Raw genomic sequence first — 19,887 nt, forward strand, 5'->3', positions numbered from 1 at the left:
CCAATGACCTTAGGCTTGTGAGATTGAAAATAGCAGCAGGAAGCTGGTCTGAGAAAGAGTTGTGACTCAAGTTGAGATCAAGAAGATCAACAAAGAGACTCAACTGTTTCCCTGATAATGAACCCCCAAGATTCTTCATTGACAGGTCTAAGCTGATGACTTTTGAGGAGTTCTCACTGCACCTCACTCCACTCCAAGAACATGCATAAATTTGGGAAGAGGGCTGGATTTCAGAGGGCAAGAACCAGTCGTTCAAACTGTTGGAGTCATCAACAAGCTCCGATTTTAAGCTCAAGAGAGCATCAGAAAGAGGATCAGCACCCAAGATTAATGGCTCCATCAACATCAAAGAAACCATCAGTACAATGAAGCAGAAGGGATGGGGGATAAGAATCCCCATTGGAACTTGCAGAAGAAAGATAGTGCAGAACTGGCTAGAGAGAGAGAGAGAGAGAGAGCCAAGAAAGACACTGTGTATCACCTTATACTATGTGTGTGTATGTGTGTTTCTCTTGTTGTGGTAATGATGCATGGGGACTAGAGAAAGAGAAGATTGAAGAAAAAGATGGAGAGAGAGAGAGAGAAATAGAGTGATGTTTTAGCTGAAATGAGAGCATCATTTGAGTGCTTTTTTGGAGCAAGAGAGGGGTCCAGACACAAATGTTAATTAACCAGAATCCCATGTCTTTTGCCCATTATCAACATAATTGCCACTCTTATCTTGAGGAGCATCTCCTTTTCTCCTTTTAAACAAAGGGAATAGAATCCCACTCGCAACCACTTTACACTGCACTCTACAATCTCAATATACCTCTCTCTACCTCATCAATCCCAATTACATTACCCAAAAGCTGCAAAAACATACCTTTCTTTTTTAACTATGCATCATAATTACATTCAAATCTTATGATAATGACAATAACCTTCATAAGTATTCCACTCACCATTAAGTTATAGAAACTAATAGTTTCCCCACATTCATTGCTCACCATTTTCAACTATATTGCAAAAGAATTTTCAAAATAAAACATTTACCTAATTAAACAAAGAGTAAATTAGACATAATTATCAATATATTTTATTGTTTGGAATATTACAAATATCTCTCAAATAAAAAATAATTATGTAACTCCTAAACAGTGAGGTGAAAATTACTGCTTTAACCTTGTTGAATTTTTCTTCTAAAAAAATGCAAAAGAAAAATTATGAGGGATAAAGTAAATAATTCGTAGAGTGTATTAATCTATGAAAATGTTTTAAAAAACATATAAGAATCTAATTCATAATTTAAAGGAGTATTTTGATCAATTCACAAAAGGAATACAACGGAGGCTAACGGAATAGATTCGTTGCTAAATAGATTTTAAAATTTAAAAACATTTGTAATGTTTTAGATAAAGTGATGCATTTATAATTATGTCAAATTTTATGGAAAGCGAACCTAATTTACTTCTAAAAAGAAATTCAACATCCACAATTGCTCAATATCAACTTGCATTGCTATAATTTTGTATGAATTATAATAAAATGGCACTCATCAACTGCTTGTACTAAGGCATCTAAAAAGTATTATAAAAATTACAATTTTGCCCTTCAATTTGAATGTAATGCTCGGACAAATTAGACAGTAAACAAAGCCAGAGGAGAGTGGGCAGTGAGTAGAACTTCTTTTTCGGGATGAGGGGAATTTGAAAGGGTGAGTGAGTAAATAAGGACAGGATTATGATAAAAGCAGTAGTCTTTCTGTTTGCTTTATCATGAGCTATACCTCTTTTGGTGCCCTTCAATAGAAGCCTTTTTTTTTTTTTTTTAGGGATAATTACTAACCCTTTCTTGATATTTGATGTTATTATATATAAATTTTTTATAGTTTGAAAATTTTGTATCTAGCACTCTTGTGCTTGTATTTGTCTAATAAATAAGTTTTTTCATTAGTCAATATTTACCGAATTTACTGATATTACAAAAAAAAAAAAAAACAGAAAAAAATGTATATTAATCATCGGCTGACTGATTACTGACTTATTGCAGGTTAAAAATCTTTTTATGAATAAATTACCCTCACACGTTTTCACGTGTTAATGGATGTAAAAATGTATATTTTCACCGTTATAAGGGTAGTTTAGTTTGAAAAATAAATTTTTTGACCTGCAATAAGTCAATAATCAGTTAATCAAGGGTAAATATTAATTCTTGTTCAATTTTTTTGTTAATACCAGCAAATTCAGTGAATTTGAACTAACGGAGTAACTTATTTGTTAAACAGAAACAAACCTCATAGGTGCTAGATATAATTTTGCAAACTACAGGACGTCTATGTATAATTACAACAAACATCAGGGAAGGGGAGTGTAATTATCTTTTTTAAAATAAAAATAATAAATAATAGTAGATAAATTACAATAACTTATCTCGATCGATTGAGCAATACCTTAATTCAACCAATATACTTAACAACAATAAATAAATTACAATATTTTAATAATGTCTTTTTAAATAAAAAATAATAACAGTAAATAAATTACGATAATTTATCTCGATAAATTGAACAATGCCTTAATTCAACCAATATACTTAACAACGAAAAATAAATTACAATAACCCACATAAAGTAAGATAAACGCTCACATAGCATGAGGCAAATACACACACGCCTGTCAGAACTTGAACCGATAACCTCGAATTTATTCATGAGACCTCAATTTTAACGTTAATCCCTAAGCTAAGATATCATTTATTGAATAGAGCCTTGAATACTACAAAAACTTCACTCCTTCATTCACATACACTGATGTTGACTCCTCTTCTCTTCCTCGATTTTCCATCAAGTACTTGTCTAAGAACATATATTTCACTCAAGTCGTATTTGGATTGATGAATTTGGATTTAAAAAAATAATTAGGAAAAAAGACTTCAAATGACTCAATTTGAAAAGAGTTTGAAATCCATTCCATATTCTCTAATAGAAGGATTTTTGAAATTTTTTAAGTTTAGAATTATCCAAACATATTTAAACAACTTATTATTAAGAATTTGATTTCAAATATAATCTTAAATATTTTTCGTAAAATAATTAGGGATTCTGATATAAGTTGCACCTATTTCATTAATGACAGTTGGACTGTAAGAATGACATCTCTACTTCTTATCTCGAGAAAAAAATATAATTATTCATTATATGATGAGAGACAGTTTTATTCAACCAATAATCAATTTAAAAGGGTTATTTTAAGAGGAGAATATTATTGTCTTAAAAATAGTTATTTAACCCAAAAAATATATATTATTGGAAAAAAAACAGGAGACGATATTATAATTTAAAGTATAAATCTTATTTCGGTATAATCATTACCAACAACAATTGTGATATATTTATAAAAATATCACCTTTTTTTTTTATCACTAATCTTCTCTATTTTTGTAGTTCTCTCACCAATAATTTAAGAAGGTTATAAATTATGTTTCTTGTAAATTTAGTTAAATGAGCAACTACATTAAATGTCAAATTGTGCATTGAATTTTACTTTTGAAATTAATACGTGAAAATTAAATAAATAATAATATTTGCAAGATTTATTTTCTTTTTTTTTTTTTTTGTGTACGTGCGTGTGTGTGTAAAAAGGATGATAGTGATACGAATGTTGAAGTTTCAAAGTATGGTTAGTAGAGCCGTTAGCTAAATGTGGACGTTTCCTTCTTTAGGTGAAGTGCACTGTCCCAATCACCATTCACTTTAAGACCTAATTCTTGGACCCTTTTGCTTTTTTGTCTTTTATTAATCAACCAAATTCCGATCCTTAATTTTCTAACCTAAGACGTAGATAGAAATACTTACTTACCTCTAGTAAAATGCTACTAGAACAACTATGCCCTAAACGACGCACCCAGAAATGGATTCAATAATGAACATATGTTGGAATGCCATCATTCTTCATTTTTTTAAGGGCTTTTGTACGAGAATTCTGTACTTCTAGATCGTAAATATTTGAACTGGTTGTTCGTTGATCAAGAATTCTTGTTTGGATAGTTCATACATACCATTAGGGTTGGGTGGACGAAAAAATTCTTACACGTACTTACTATTTCTATTTTTGAATTAAATCGATTCAATTTAAATATGAATATCAATTGAGTCAATGCCGAAACACACAAGTTGGTTCCCAACAACTAAAGATGTAATTCATATATTTTCTTGTGTCCAAGCGTAACAACGTTAGCGATCGTCGGAGAACTAATTGTAAGTCACAAGATTTGTGTAATTTGAAAGTTTCTCTTAGACTATTTTTAGATTTGATGGAAGAATTAAAAAAAATAATTTCGAATGAATTTATATTAAAAGAATTTAAAATTCATTCATATTAAAAAATTTGAAATCCTTTCAGTTTAGAATATCCACATAAACTCAAAAGATTTATTATTAGGATTCAAATTTTTCATGACTTTAAATCTATCAATCCAAATGTAGCATTATATCTTAAAATTGATAGGTGGTTAAAGTTTTGCATGAATTACAACAAAATGTTGCTTATCAACCACTTATACTACTAGAGTACCTGTAAAAATATCGTAAAATTATAATTTTACTAATTGGAAAAATTGAAGTTTGAGAGTTTGACAACAAGCTCTCTTACCACCACCTCCGGACACTTGAATTTATGGCAAAATACAGCTACATCTTTTCAAGTTTGGCATAATTACAATTTACAAATATTTCATTATTGTTTGAAAAATTATAAATACCCCCATAAATAAAAAATAATTATGTAGTCTGTAGACTACAAGATGGACATTACTACTATTTTACCCTTATTCTTTTCTCTAAACATAATAGTAAAAATTCAAAAAAAAATTGAGGGTAGGTAAAATAAATAACCCATAGGGCACGTATATTAGTAGTCCATAAAAATATTCTAGAAATTTTTTAAAATATATCTAATTATTATCTTAATCCACAAGGACATTTTGATCATTTTACCATAAAATAAAAATCGAACAAAAACTTAACGAAATGTGTTTGTTGTTATATAAATATTAAAATTAATATATACTTATAATTTTTTAAATAAAACACTTATAGCTATATATCAACCATTCTGAAAAGTAGCTACAAATTAAATTACCCTTGAATTTAGGATAGTTGAAGCTGAATGTAATGTTAATATTGCTCCAAACAAAAAATGTGTGAAAAGATGACAAAAAGGGGGTGTGTCTTTGGTTATAATAATCACAGGCCACTGCAAAAATTTATTGTGGCATTAAATATGATCACAGGGTGTTGCTGCTGCTCTACGTACACCCCCCGTGAAAGGCAAGGCAGCTTACTCACTGCACCAGCACTCTACTATTGGTCTCACATTCTCATCGCCTCGTACTTTTACCCTCTCACCACATTTCTTACTTCTTTCCCCTCTCTTTTCTTTTTCTTTTTATTTTTAAATTACACAAACACTTGATTTGATCTAATTACATGTATATTTCTAGAGATGGTAATATGGGTCCGGGTTAAACCCAGATCTGGATGCGAACCTGTTCATTTTTCATGATTTTTGAAGTTTGATATTTTTTTTATATACATGTACATAAAGTATATCTGCATTTGTATAGTTTATTTTGAGTTTGGAGGCTGCTATTCATAAGTAGGACTAAAACCAACGCACATAAGGTGGCTTGCTAGAGTACTCCTTGACCTTTGGGAAGGTGGTTGTCTTTGGAATAAAGACACCTTCGAACTCGTGCTCTTGTGTTGCACATGTTTTGGCTTTGATGATCGGAGCTTATCTGTATCTTTAGCCTTCAAGTGAGGTGGCAGGATTCTCAATCTTTCGAAATTCAATTGAAGGCATCCCTATGCAGAGGATGGCTCCCCTATGTGTGGGCATGCATGTGGTTACCTTAAAGATAAGGGCGCCTCGAGCTCGTTTCCTCCTATTGTCTTGTCCTCATTTTGGCAGCCGAAATTTTTCCGCTCCAATGGATCTATAGTGATGTGGAGCAAATAGTCTTATGAGGATTTGATACTTTCCATCCCCTCCTCGCCCCCCCCCCCCCCCCCCCCCCCCCCCCCCCCCCCCCCCCCCCCCCCCCCCCCCCCCCCCCCCCCCCCCCCCCCCCCCCCCCCCCCCCCTCTCCGCTTGACTCCCTAGGGTTTCTTGGGTCTTTATTCAAAATTGACTTTTTCTTTTTTTAAGATCTTTTTGAGTCTTGCATTCAATTGAGCTCTTGCAATCTCTTTTTTTCATTTGAGTTGCTTGAGCCTCTTTGTACCAATCAATTTTTATAAACATCAATGTATATAGTAACTTTAGTATTAAAACCTAAATATGCACATATATATTTATTAAAAGAATTAACCTTTCAACAATATTATTGCCTCATATTTATAACTCATGGTAATATTAATTTTTTTAAAAACTATACTTTTTCAATATTTTAAAATAATTTAATTGGATCTATCAGATTATCGATCTAACCCACCGAGTCATGAGCCCAAATCGGGTCAGCTCAAGCGCAAATCAAAAAATTTCTAGTCAGTCAAACTTACCCCACACCCTACATGTCATTCCTATAGATTATCTTCGATTAAAAATTACACATGTCATAATTAAAATTTGTAAAACAATAGTAACTCAATCGAAAAAGTATAAAAGTGTGAACACCTTCATTCTTTCCAATAGAAAGAGAAGAAAATATATTTGAAAAATCTAGCAAAAGGTGACCGAAATACCCTTATAGATTAAAAATTATAATTTTATTTATTTTTAAAATATTTCTAATTTTTTTAATGAATTAACTGGATAATATTTTAATAATTTAAAAAAAAATTCCATCCACCTCGATTGATCTTTTTACAAACTTTTATTTAAAATAATACAGTAAGGACAAAAATTGTCAATTTCATACATCCATTCAAGGATTACATAATTTTATCAAATATTAAGGTGGTATTCATAATTTTTCAAATAATAAAAAAATATTCATAATTATGCCAAATTTCTAAAAAAAGGATTATAATTTTCCCTAAAAAAAATATCAAGATGATGTGGCTTAAAAGAGTTCATCATCATCCTCTAGGAGAGTTCTTTGAGTTCCTTTCTCTTCGTTTGGGACTCATCTAGGAGAGTTCTTTGAGTTCCTTTCTCTTCGTTTGGGACTCATCTAGGAGAGTCTTCTTCATCCTCTAAGGGGGTTTTTAATAGAATCCACCTAAAATAGATCAAGTATTCCACTAATGTAAAATTAAAAAAAGAATCACATACTTTTATAATTTGCCAATTATTAAAAAATGATTAATTACACCGTTTTCCTCTGAGATTTAGTATAATTACGCACAGATTTTCCGTGGTTTGAAAAATTACATTTCATACCTCTAATTAAGGTTTGCTTCCATCTAATAAGTAAATCCATCCATTGGTCAAAATTTACTAAAATTTATTAATATTGACAAAAAATTCGGATGATCCCGAATTAACTTATTACTGATTTATGCCAAGTCAAATAAATTTTTTATGATCAAATTGTCTTTATACATCTTCATGCTTTAATGCATGATTCTTCATTGTTATAAGAATATTTTAGTTTGAAAATATTTGTTTGACTTGCAATAAATCAGTAATAAGTCAATTGGGGTTTAATGTCGATTTTCATTCTTTTTCTTTGTCAACATCAACAAATTTAATGAACTTTAACTAATGGAGGGACCTATTTGTTAGATGAAAGCAAACCTCAAAAAAACTGAATGTAATTTTCTAAATCAAGAGGAATTTACGTATAATTTCACCAAACTCAAGAGAGGGGGTGTGATTATCCCATTAAAAAGATATCACGTATTTCATCATATTATGTTTTATAACTAAACAATAATACAAATATTAGTAAAACAACTGCAAATCATTGTGGATAAAAAAATCAAATGTATTAAATATATAAATCTTTAGTTACGGACATTTATGAGAAACTCGTTTTTTAATAACTTACATTAAAAGCCATTTGTTAAATTTAAAGAATATATTCAACTTACATATTATTAATTTTATTTAGTTTTCTGAATAATTAGTAGTTGTTTTATTAATATTGAAGTACAAAAATTAGTACATAAAAATTAGTAGTTGTTTTAGTTACAAAAATTTTGGAGTACTAAATATTTTAAGATTTTCTTCAAATTATTCAAGTACATAACTTTTTTCAATTTTTCCTCACATTAGTGGAATATTTCCCTTATTTTAATTAGATGCCATCAAAATTAATTGATCGAATACCATAGTAAGTTATGTTTAAAAATGAGGGGCTATTATGGTATATTTTAGGACATTAAACTAGTCAAAGTACTCAATATTCAATTGAAAGCAATAGATTAAACCTCGTTCTAAAAAAATTTTTTGTTCGATAAAATTACAAGCTCGCAATCGGGCTCGATTCATTTAATATAAAAATAATTCAATATATTTAAAAACATCAAATTACATACTCGAGTCCGGTTCATATTTAATCCAATTAAAATTTATTTGAGTTTACTAGAGCAATAATCAAACCAAACACAAATATATTTTTTAAATTTAATATTAATTTAAATAATAATATATTTGACTCGAATCAAATAATCTGGTAACCAATTTTTTTTTTCCCTCCAATTGTGAATGAATGTGCTGAGTTTGAAGAAATCTACGTGGAGTCGAGTAATCCAAGGTTGCTGCAACTGCAACTCTCTTTCTGCACAACTTTCTATGTATCCCACCCATTCATGCAAATTCACCTTTCTTTTTTTAAACAAAAAATAAAAAAATAATTACATTTATATCTCTCTCTAAAAATATAAAATTATATTTTTTTAAAAAAAATTAAAATTATACTTATATCTCTGTTGAAAATTCTCTATTTACATCTGATATTTTTTCATTATAGTTTACATGAAAAATATTGATGTTAGCAAAAAAAAAAAGAAATTACATAATTCTTCAATTTTACCCCTCATCTAATATTCTCATATACTAATTTTATATTTATAAAAAAATATAATGATGTTAACTTCACTCAGTATATATAATACTTATTTTTTTATAAATAAAAAATTTATGTAACTTTTTAATATCGTTAGCATTTTTCGTCCAAAACCTAATGAAATAAGCTCATGTGTAAAGGAATTTTTTTAAAAAGAGTGTAAACATAATTTTAAATTTTTGGATGAAAGTATAATTTTACATCTTTTAAAGGGGTTTAAATATAATTAATCCAAACTAAAATTATTCCGTCTTTTTTTTTTCCTCTTCTAAAGGGGTTTAAATATAATTTTAAAGGAGACTCCTAAGATGTGTATAAAACTTGTTTGTTTATGTTATTATTTTTAATTTTCAATTTTTAATAAAAAATATATATTTTCTATTTTGTATAGATTTTCGTGTGAAAAATGTCATTTTTTCTTTCGTTTCATTTCTTACAAAGTTGAAAACATCGTAAATATTTGTTTTTAATATGGATTCTGAGGGTTTTAATATTTTAGAAGAATAATTAATATAGAGGGATACTTTAGAGGTGATAACTGTATTTAACCCTATAAAATGCAATATAGATCCTCTTTAGACCGTATGTTTTAATATCTAACTAATGTATATGTGATATCATAATTATTGAATATGCATCAATACATATGTCACAATTATTAAATAATGTAATAATATAATTACCAATACATAATTATATTTAAATATCTAAAAATACGAAATTACACTTTCTTCTTAAAAATTTAATGAAATTTCACTTATACCCTTTTTAAAAATTTCTCACCCTTTTTGTTGGGGTTTGGACATAAAAAATCTAACGTTAATAGAAAAGTTTACATAATTTTTTAATTTTGGCCCATGTTTAATATTTTCATGTATATTTTTGTACTTATAAAATGATAAGTGTAATATATATATAGAGCGAGGTTAACATTACTATAATTTTTTCATTATTAGTACAAAATTATTATATGAGAATATTAAATGAGGGGTAGAATTAAAAATTTATAAAATTTTGCCAATGTGAGTATTTTTCATCCAACGATAGAAGGTTGGTGTAAATAGAGAAATTTCGAAAAGAGTGTAAGGATAATTTTAATTTTTTTAAGAAAATATAATTGTATATTTTTAAAAGGGTGAATATCAATTTACCCCCATATGATATTGAAAATGAGCACATTATCCCCTTATGAAAAAAATATAGCAATTTACCCCCTTGTACTTTTTAAAATGAAGCAATTTACTCCCTATAGGAAGGTAAATTGCTTCATTTTTAAAAATCATAGGGGGATAAATTGTTGTATTTTAAAAAATACAGAAAGGTAAATCGCTATTTATTTTTTATAATCGGATAATTTGCTCATTTGTAATATCACAATAGAATTGCTGATATATTTTCCATTTTTGAAAGGGGTTTGAATCCAAATAATAATAATAAAGGAAAAGAATGCATGCATGCATGCAGTTGCACGGGGATTTGTAAAATGAAAAGCTATGGGGGTCCAGTCCTCGTCTTTTGAGGGGCAGAAAAGGGAGAAAAAGGAAGTGAAGTTGGGGACTATGGGCTGAATTCCTATTTCCTATTCACAGTCAAAAAAGGATGCCCAAGCATTTGAATTGAGTTGTCAACGAGAGCTGGTTTAATTAGTGAGGTTAAAGTCTCATGACTACAAGGTCAAGTTAGATGCAATTTAACTCGTGTAGTATAAAATGAGCAAATATCTCCTCTAAAAAAAAAATAGTAAATTACTTTCTTGTATTTAAAAAAATGAGGCAAGTTACCCCCTATCGTTAGTTTAGATAGGCGGTAATTTGCTTTTTTTTTCAAAATATAGGGGACAATTTGCTATTTTATTTTTCATAAAGAATTTTTACTCATTTTTCATATATCAATGGGGTAACTTGCATTTTCCCCTACAAGGTCATGTTTGAACTCATTACATATTTTTTTTTTTAATTTTGATAGTAGTTTTTGATTGTATATATATTGATAATTAGTATGTGATTATTATAGTCGTCGGTAATTATTTGATATAGATATTTGATATTGATGATTGTAATCGATTTGTCCAAAAAATAATAGTTCATTGCTTTCATTGATAAAAAAAGAATATTTGAATTGAATTTTTTATTTTCAATATACTATAAAATACAATATGATTTGAAATAGAAAATTGACTCTGATAGTTACTCAGGTCAGATATGATTCATAATTTGAAATTTAAATGGCAATAAATCCATATTGGGTAATTCATATGCACATCCTTTGATATTTGATATACTTATAAGTATCTCTATATTGTTTGAGAAATTATAAATATCTCTCTAGTTTTAATATTGGTCCAACAACGAGCCCATTCTATTACTCTCTCATGCATATGGCCTAGAAAAATCCAGCCCTAGAAAGAGTAAAAGAATCAGGGTTTCCCCTAGTCAACCCAACAACCCATGAAAGGGTGACAATCCAAAATATCCGTAGACCTAGCTCAAGAAGGTGGCCAAACAAGAGATGACTGGCTCAAGATCCATGTTTAAACATCCCCACGTGGCATGCACCTGGATCTCCATGTGTACCCCTCAGCCAACAAGGAAAACACGAGTTAAAGTTCCCTAAAAGCCTCGGACTTTTGGATTAGGAGGACTCCTTGCTGATTAGGAGTCCTCGCCTGTGAAGGATCCCTTTTAACTTGGAGGAAGACTTGCATCAACAAGATTAGCAGAAGATAAGAAGAGATTATGACTTATCCGAACAACCTTTATCTATTCTTCCTGAGAATAGAGGGAACATGCAGAATCCCAACGAAAGGGGACACCCTCTATAAATATAGGTTTGGTCTCCAAGTGGGGGACACCTTCCAAATCCTGGAATATTGTTGTCAATCTTTACTTTGCACTCTAATTGCACTCTTAAAACAATTTGTTTAACGAATTTGATCATTATCTCGATTTCTCATTACAATTTACTTTTTCTTAAATTCGAACTAACTTGAGAATCGAAATGCTAACGTGTTGTTTTGCAGGTTTCGTTTCTCAAGCCTTTTTATTCATTGGCCCAAGTCCAGAACTAAGATCCAAGCTTGTTGGATCCATGCTATTTTTGCACGCATCAATTGGCGCCCTATGTGGGAATATAGAGTTGAAGATGTGAGTCGTAATGGAAACTCCTAGCAACGCCGTAAGTCAGTGGAGTGTCCGCCCCAACACCTCAGCACTAGTACCACCTCAGGCATACAGATCCCGTGGCTGATCCTCGATAATGTAGCACTTCTATCCTTGAGAGAATTGTCTCTAGCCCTCTTATGGGCTATTCAGCAAATAGTCTCGGTAGCCAACTGAGAGCAGGTGGCACACTAGTTCCCGCTTGCATAGTCACCGAATCTGATGTGGACGCCCAAGAAGAAGATGCTGAGGGAGGTACCCCTGGTCCTACACCTCCAGTGCTAGGATGGCGGTGGCATCCCCTAGTAGACCTCCAAGTTGTCCCTCCACAATGGCTTATGCGTCTGGAATACTCACAGAAGGGCCTCGAAGATGTTTAATACCAGATTATAGGGGCCTAGAGGAAGAGCAGCAGGTGTCCCCTTCACCAACATGGTGATGGCGGATAAATTTCTCGCAACTTTTCGTACTCCGCCCATCGCTGAATACAATTGCACTTTTTATTCTCAAGAGCATCTCTCACTTTTTGAGAACACAGCCCTCCTACACAAGTATACAGACGGGATCAAATGTCGTGTTTTCTTCACCATAATGGTTTAATCAATTGTCAGTAGGCGCAATAGGAAGTTTTAGGAGTTTGGATCCCTCTTTTTACACCAGTTTGCCAATAGCCGAAAGCTTTGGAAAATAGAACTTAGTCTCTTTGTTGTTTGGCAGAAAAAAAACAAGCCTTTGAAGGAGTACCTCCAAAGGATCAATGCAGCTGCATTGGAGGTGTCCTCAGTTACCCAAGAAGTAAAAGCTTGTGCTTTCTCTCAGAGGCTCTTAGATGGAGACTTCTTTAAGTCCTTAGCCAAGAAGCCGATAGCCAAATTCGATACCCTTTTAGCTCATGCTGCAAAATACATTAATATGGAGGATGCCCAACCCTCCAAAAGGTAGAGCCATGGAGAAAAGAAAAAGAAAACAAAAGAGGAGACCCCCTCTAAGAAACCACGGACTAATTTTCGAAATAAAAAACTATCTTTCCAGAAAGTAAATGCGGTGTACACCCCGTTGACTGTACCCATCACCCAGGCTCTCATGGCGGTAGGAGGAAATGGCGTATTGGCTCATCTCAAATTATGGAAGGATGGCCCCCGTCGCTCAAAATCTGTTAAATTCTGTCATTTTCACAATAATTACAATCATACCACTAAAAAATATCAACACCTTAAAAACGAAATCAAAAGGATTATCCAAAATGGTTACTTGCAGGAATATGTGTGTTGGGAGAAGGCCCGAGGGACAAGACCCTACCAAAAACAAGAAATTAATAAATCAAAAGAGACAAAAGTTTCTAGTCCAGAACCCCTTCCCAAGGAGGGAACCAAATCTGCATCTCGAAGTAGGACCGAAATCAATGATCCCCCTTCTGTAAGGGAGTCATATGGATAATAGTGGGAGGACCAAATGAAGGTTATTCCAACCATGCCAGAAAAACCCAAGTAGGAGAGGAGCATGATATAACGTTGAAGGAGGTCCTGGATGAGGAGCCGAAGGAGGACACTCATGAGGCATGACCTCACTCCCCCAACCCTAGGAAGTGGGTTCATTCGAAAAACTTGACTACTAAAAGTCCTAGTGGCAGACATACCCTCCATCTACAATGCTATTATGGGGAGGTCTACACTCAATGTGTTCAAGCAGTAATTTTCACATATCATATGAAGATCAAGTTCCCTACATCCTATGGTGTAAGAGAAGTGCAAGGGGACCCCCTCCAATCACCTAAGTGTAATATAGAGATTGTACGTAAATGGTAGAAAAGGAGCACAGTTGAGGCGTTTAAAGAGGCACCCCCAACAATAGGGTGAAGGATGCCGAGCGAGTAGAGGAAGCTGAAGAAGGAGGGGGGACACCCAACAAAATTCAACTGGCTCAAGAACTATTAAATATTGAGCTCGTGTTTGAAGATCGAGAGAAAATTACCCGGATTGATTCCCAAATGTATGGCACAGTTTGACAAAAAATAATCCAATGCTTACGCTGCAATATAGACATCTTTGCCTTGACCCCCCCAGCATTTGGAAGGGATCAACTGAAATGTTATTACCCATCATCTCAACATAGATCCTAGTATCAAACCAGTGAAATAAAAAAACTGACACTTTAAACCTAAGAAAGACAAGATAATCCAAGCTGAGGTAGATAAATTGATGGCGGCAGAACACATCAAGGAGATTCAATTCCTTGAATGGTTATCCAACATGGTCCTGGTACCTAAGCCTGGAAGGAAATGGAGAATGTGCATCGATTGCAAGGACCTCAACAAAGCATGTCCAAAGGATTTCTATCCTTTACCTTGAATTGATCAACTAGCTGATTCCACATCTAGTTGTGAATTGCTAAGCATGATGGACGCCTTCCAGGGATATCACCAAATTATGCTGGCTTTCGAAGATCATAAGAGGGTTAGCTTCATCACTTCTGTTGGAAGATACCTTCGATCCGATGGCTAGAAGAAGTAAACCTCCCGAACAATAGGTAGGATGCAGCTGGACTCAAAACTCAGGCCACACATTTCCTACTTCAAGGAGGGATCCTCTATAAGAAATCTTTCACACACCCATTACTCTGGTGATTGTCCCAACAACAAGGGATGAATGTCCTTAAAGAAATACATAGCAGTTATTGTAGAGCAGATGCAGGAACATGCTGGCTAATAAAGCTTTGCGGACTAGATACTTTTGGCCTACCATGAAGCAGGATGCACGATAATTGGTGAATAAATGTGAAAAATGTTAGAAGCACGCCTCGCTTATACATCAACTCGCAAAGCTACTCTCTACTATGGTATCACCCTGCCTTTTCTCATAGTGTGCTATAAACATTATGAGACCTTTTCTCTTGGCTCCCAGCCAAAGTAAGTTATTTTTGGTAGCTATCGATTATTTTCCAGAGCCACTCGCTCGCATAAAAAAAGGAGAGGTAATGAAGTTTATATGGAGGAACATTGTTTTATCACCTGGGGCTCCTCTGAGAAATAATCTCATACAATAAAGGCTTGCACATCAAATAAAGATTCACATCGGTAGCACACCCACAATCTAACGAACAGGTTGAAGTCACCAACCATATCCTAGTACAAATAATTAAAAAAGAGATTAGCGAGTTGGCGGAAACTAGACGGAAGAGTTAACTAGCGTTTATGAGTTTATAGAACAACCCCTCGAGGATCTACAGGGGAGAGCCTATTCTCGCTGTTTATGAGACTAAGGCTTTCATCCTTGGTGAGTTGGAGATGCTCTCCCACTTGCACTTTTTCGAAGAATGTAATACACAACTCCTGAAAGAAAATTTGGATCTCATTGAAGAATTAAGAGAAAAGCCTCTTATTCGCATATAAAGATACAAAAACACCATGATTAATGCTCACAATAGAAAGGTGAAGACCCAAAATTTTCAAGTCGGGATCTAGTTATGCGGAGGGTTGATATCTTGAAACTGGTGGAAAAATTAGATCCTACTTGGGAAGGACCTTACAAGGTCACAGGAGTAATAGGACGAGTAGCTTATGAATTAGAAGATCTTGAGGGATGCCCTTTGCCACGTCCTTGGAACATACACAATCTCAATAAATATTACATGTGATGAAGGACATCCCCCTCACTACACAAGTCCTCTTGAAGGATATCCCTTCAAAGAATAAGTCCTCCTAAAGGACATCCCATTCAAAGAATAAGTTTTCCTAAAAGACATCCCCCCTCAAAGAATAAATCCTCATGAAGGACATCCCTCACAAAGATTAAATCCTCCTGAAGGACATCCCTCGAAAAATTCCCTCTGGGGATTTCCTTCATAGGTTCCCAGTTTTACATAATAAGGCGAGGCATAAATCAATATCGGAGGAAGCCTTCTTAAAAATCATACAGGCATCAGTCATCAAGGGGACCCCGGGTCCCCCATTTTGAGCCCTCATATGCCTTTTATCCATATTTCACATACATACATTTTGCGATATAACCTAAAAATTAACCTTATTCTTGAGGACACAAGATGCAGGAAGTTAAAGGGAATGCCTCTCACAAAGGGTATCACTATAGCATGCCAAAAAGCCCTTTCCAGCAAATAACCAGTATTCTATCAATCGGGAAAGACTAAAAAACAACATGGCACAAATTCCACGATAGATACCAAGCTTGAAGTAAAGAAAGAAATTAGAGTCATCACATTACGACGCCGACATAAAACATGACCGGGGGGCAAATAAAAAACAGCATCCGTCAAAAAAGAAAATAAATTGCTTCATCCCCATTAGTGATGGGGAAAGGAGCAGAACAAGAAAATTGTCTTAAAAGGGGGAGGGACAAGTACATCTTCGTTTTTCTTCCTTACAAGCGGTTCTTCCTTCTCCTTCTTAGCCTGGTTCTTTGGGGCAGGGGCATCTGCAGAGGCATCAGGAGTTCCTCCATCGGCAACCAAGGGAGCGTCTCCTTCCTTTGGCACTCCAGATCTCCTTCACTTGAGATGTCCCCCACTATAGGATCGACTGTTGCTTTGGGGGAACTTCTCACTTCAGCTTCGACCTCCCCCAATATGTTGTCGAAATCTTCTTCTGCAAGGCCCTCTTTGCGTCAATTTGAAATAAGGTATAATTACGATTAACTAAAAGAAAGAAAAGAGATAACCTAAATCAAGAGGGAGGGTCCTGCATATTGGAATTTGAGGTTTAATGAAGGGGTTTGGGGCATTATCCATGGTGGCCCCAAGATTAAGAAAAGAAGGTTCTTTCCCAATTGGGGGATACCCCTAAGCTAAAAAATGTTTTTTGCAAGCCACAAAACTGTATTCAGAGTAAGGCCGACTATCTTAGCCACCTCCTGATGATAATCCATTGATTTTTGAACTCCTTAAGGTTGTCGTCCAAATAAGCCTCTAGATAATGTTAACCCTACTCAGTATTCGGAAAGTGAAGCACAGCCTTCTCAACTGCCTTTTTGATCACCTCCTCATGCCAACAACTTCTTTTTGTAGCCTTTTCAAATCTTTTCCAATTGCTGGCGATGGCTACTAGCTTCGTTCTTTGTTTCCTTGACTTGGCATTTTCAGCACCCAGGCGCTCTACCCTTTTCTCTAACTTTTGCCTCTAAGCTTCACTTTGGGGGATGGAGGGATCTCCTAGGATCGGGAAAAGAGTTCCTCACCTATGGAGGCCGTTTGCAGATGGAAAAATTATCAAGAAGCATTTCAAAGAAAGAAAAATAACCAAATTCATAAGAGATACCTTGACCAAGTATAAAGAAACTATCCCCTCAAGCTCTTCCCAAAACATAGGGGTCAGGAGGTTTCTAACCCCCAGGGTCATAAACCCCATCATAAGTTTGGTCACCAAAGGGGAATTCTTCACTCTCTCCTATTTTAAAGATTGGCGAGTATGCAAGCAATCTGAAGAAGCACGAGAAGACGTAAGGGGGATACCCCTCTCGTCCTTGAAAGGAGGAAGGGGGAGATCCAGAAAAAAAACCTTGTGGAGCTAGTTGGTGGGGTGCCCAAAGATCTCATTCTAGCTTTTTTGGAGGAACCCCCAGGTGTAATCCCTGGTGAAAGAGAGGCAGGCCATTTTCTCTTAGACTCATTGGATGCTGGGGTCCCCCTAAGAGATCTGGAAAGGAGGGGTGCCCCCAAAAAGACCCCTAGAATTGTGATCACGCATCAGTTGGTTGAACATGATTCTCTCTGGCAAGAAGAAAGAATACAGTTATGAACATAAGCAAAAAAAATAATTAAGTACAAGGAGAAATATAATATACACAGGGAGTCCCCCACGGGTTCCATCCAAGGACTCAAGCCAAGTGCTCCAGAAGCCTTTCATCAATTAAGGACCGATAGTAATTATGGCTCTCATTTAAAGTGGTTAACAAGGAAAACAAGGCAATACCCCTTCCCCGATGTTTACACAGGGAGTGGCCTCCTATATTCAATAATCTGGCAAGGCCCAAGGATGAGGGGGCAGGAAAAAAAAGGAAACTGTTCTTCCAATGCTTCAAAGGGTTGGGGACAACCAAGAAGGGCGTCGGGGCATAAAACGAAAAAAAAAAACCATTTTGGTACATTTTAACCAAAAATACTGGACAAAAATATTAGCACTGACAGGGGACCCATTGAAGTAGAAAATCATATAAAAACTAGTGAAAAACATAAAGGATTTGGGATCAAATAGTTTAAGGGAACTTGAAAGACACGAGCAACATCAGCATAAAAAGAGGGTACACGAAAGCGTAAGCCTGACTGTAATTAAGCAGAAAAGAAACACAAATAATTCAGTGGAGGAGAATGGGGGCAACTAGTAGGGGAAGGATTATAAATAATGAAAGACGGGAGAATATGAAATTCACTTATCAACTAATCAATGGTGGAAGTTTTGAGACTGGAGGACCCCCAATCCACTGGCGATTGGGGCACCTCCCTCTCCTCTTCCTCAGGGGAAGACCCTTCCCCTTCGTTCCCCCTACCTCCTCTTAATCAGTTTAATCATCTATTAAACGACAAGCAGCTGCCTCCGGCACTTGGGAACCCAAAAGAAAAAATCATAAAAGAATTGTGGATAAAGGAGGAGGGAGAATACTTATAGATTTTTGGGGGGAAAAAAGAATCTTTGTTCTTTAAGGAGGATATGAAAAAGGAAGACGGAGAAAAAGAAAGTTACACTTTGATCAAGGACGTGGGAGGGGGAAGTTAAACTCACATCCCCCTATAACCACTCCTTATTTGGCGGTTACTTGGCAACTCAGGCGCGTGAGAGGGGGCAGTATCAAACGCCCACCGGAGCAACAATTATGATGGCTAGGAGTAGCCCTAGCCATCATTCCCTCACTGACAAGTGGCAGGGCTCAAAGTCCCAAACTTAAAAAAGAAAGCAGAAGGTGGGAAAAAGAGCATGAATTAAGTAGGGGGTTACCTTAAACCATTGATTGTTCCCAAATGAAAGGGGGAACCACCCTCAGGCATAAGGGCTCCTACTCTAAAAAAGAGTTGGGGAACAACCCTTCTCCTTAGAGTAAGGGGGACTGAATGATGCATATAGCCAAAAGAAATCAAGCCCAAGAAAGAGTAAAAGAATCAGGGTCTCCCTTAGGAACCCAACAACCCAAGAAGGGAGTGACAATCCAAGATATCAGTAGACCTAGCCCAAGAAGGTGGCCCAAAAAGAGATAACTGGCCCAAGATCTATGTTTTGCAAGACAAAGAGTAGCCTTCCCTTGTTAAAGTACTTTGCCAAAGGCATCTCACTTGAATTGGAGAATATATTAAGCATATCATCCCTCAATCCTTGTACATGGTGAATAACCAAATTCCAGTTGAAATAAAATCTTTAGGATAAATCAATACAATTTATGAGAAATTAATGAGAGAACACCAATTCAAATTTTGGATTTTAAAATTAAGAGAGATATTGAGAGAAAGCAAGAATTCTCACTATTTCTTAGATTCATGGCCCCAATTCCATTCAGTGGGGTCTTTCATTCACATTTTTACATCCCACGTGGCATACATCTAGATCTCGAAGTGTACCCCTCAACCAACAAGGAAAACACAAGTCAAAGGGGGTTCCCTCAAAGCCCCGGACTCTTGGATCAGGAAAACTCCTTACTGATTAGGGGTCCTCGCCTGTGAAGGATCCCCCTCAACTTGGAGGTAGACTTGGATCAACAAAATTAGCAGAAGATAAGAACAGATTATAACTTATCCGAAC

The sequence above is a fragment of the Sesamum indicum genome, linkage group LG5 (genome assembly GCF_000512975.1).
Source record: "Sesamum indicum cultivar Zhongzhi No. 13 linkage group LG5, S_indicum_v1.0, whole genome shotgun sequence".
NCBI lineage: Eukaryota > Viridiplantae > Streptophyta > Magnoliopsida > Lamiales > Pedaliaceae > Sesamum > Sesamum indicum.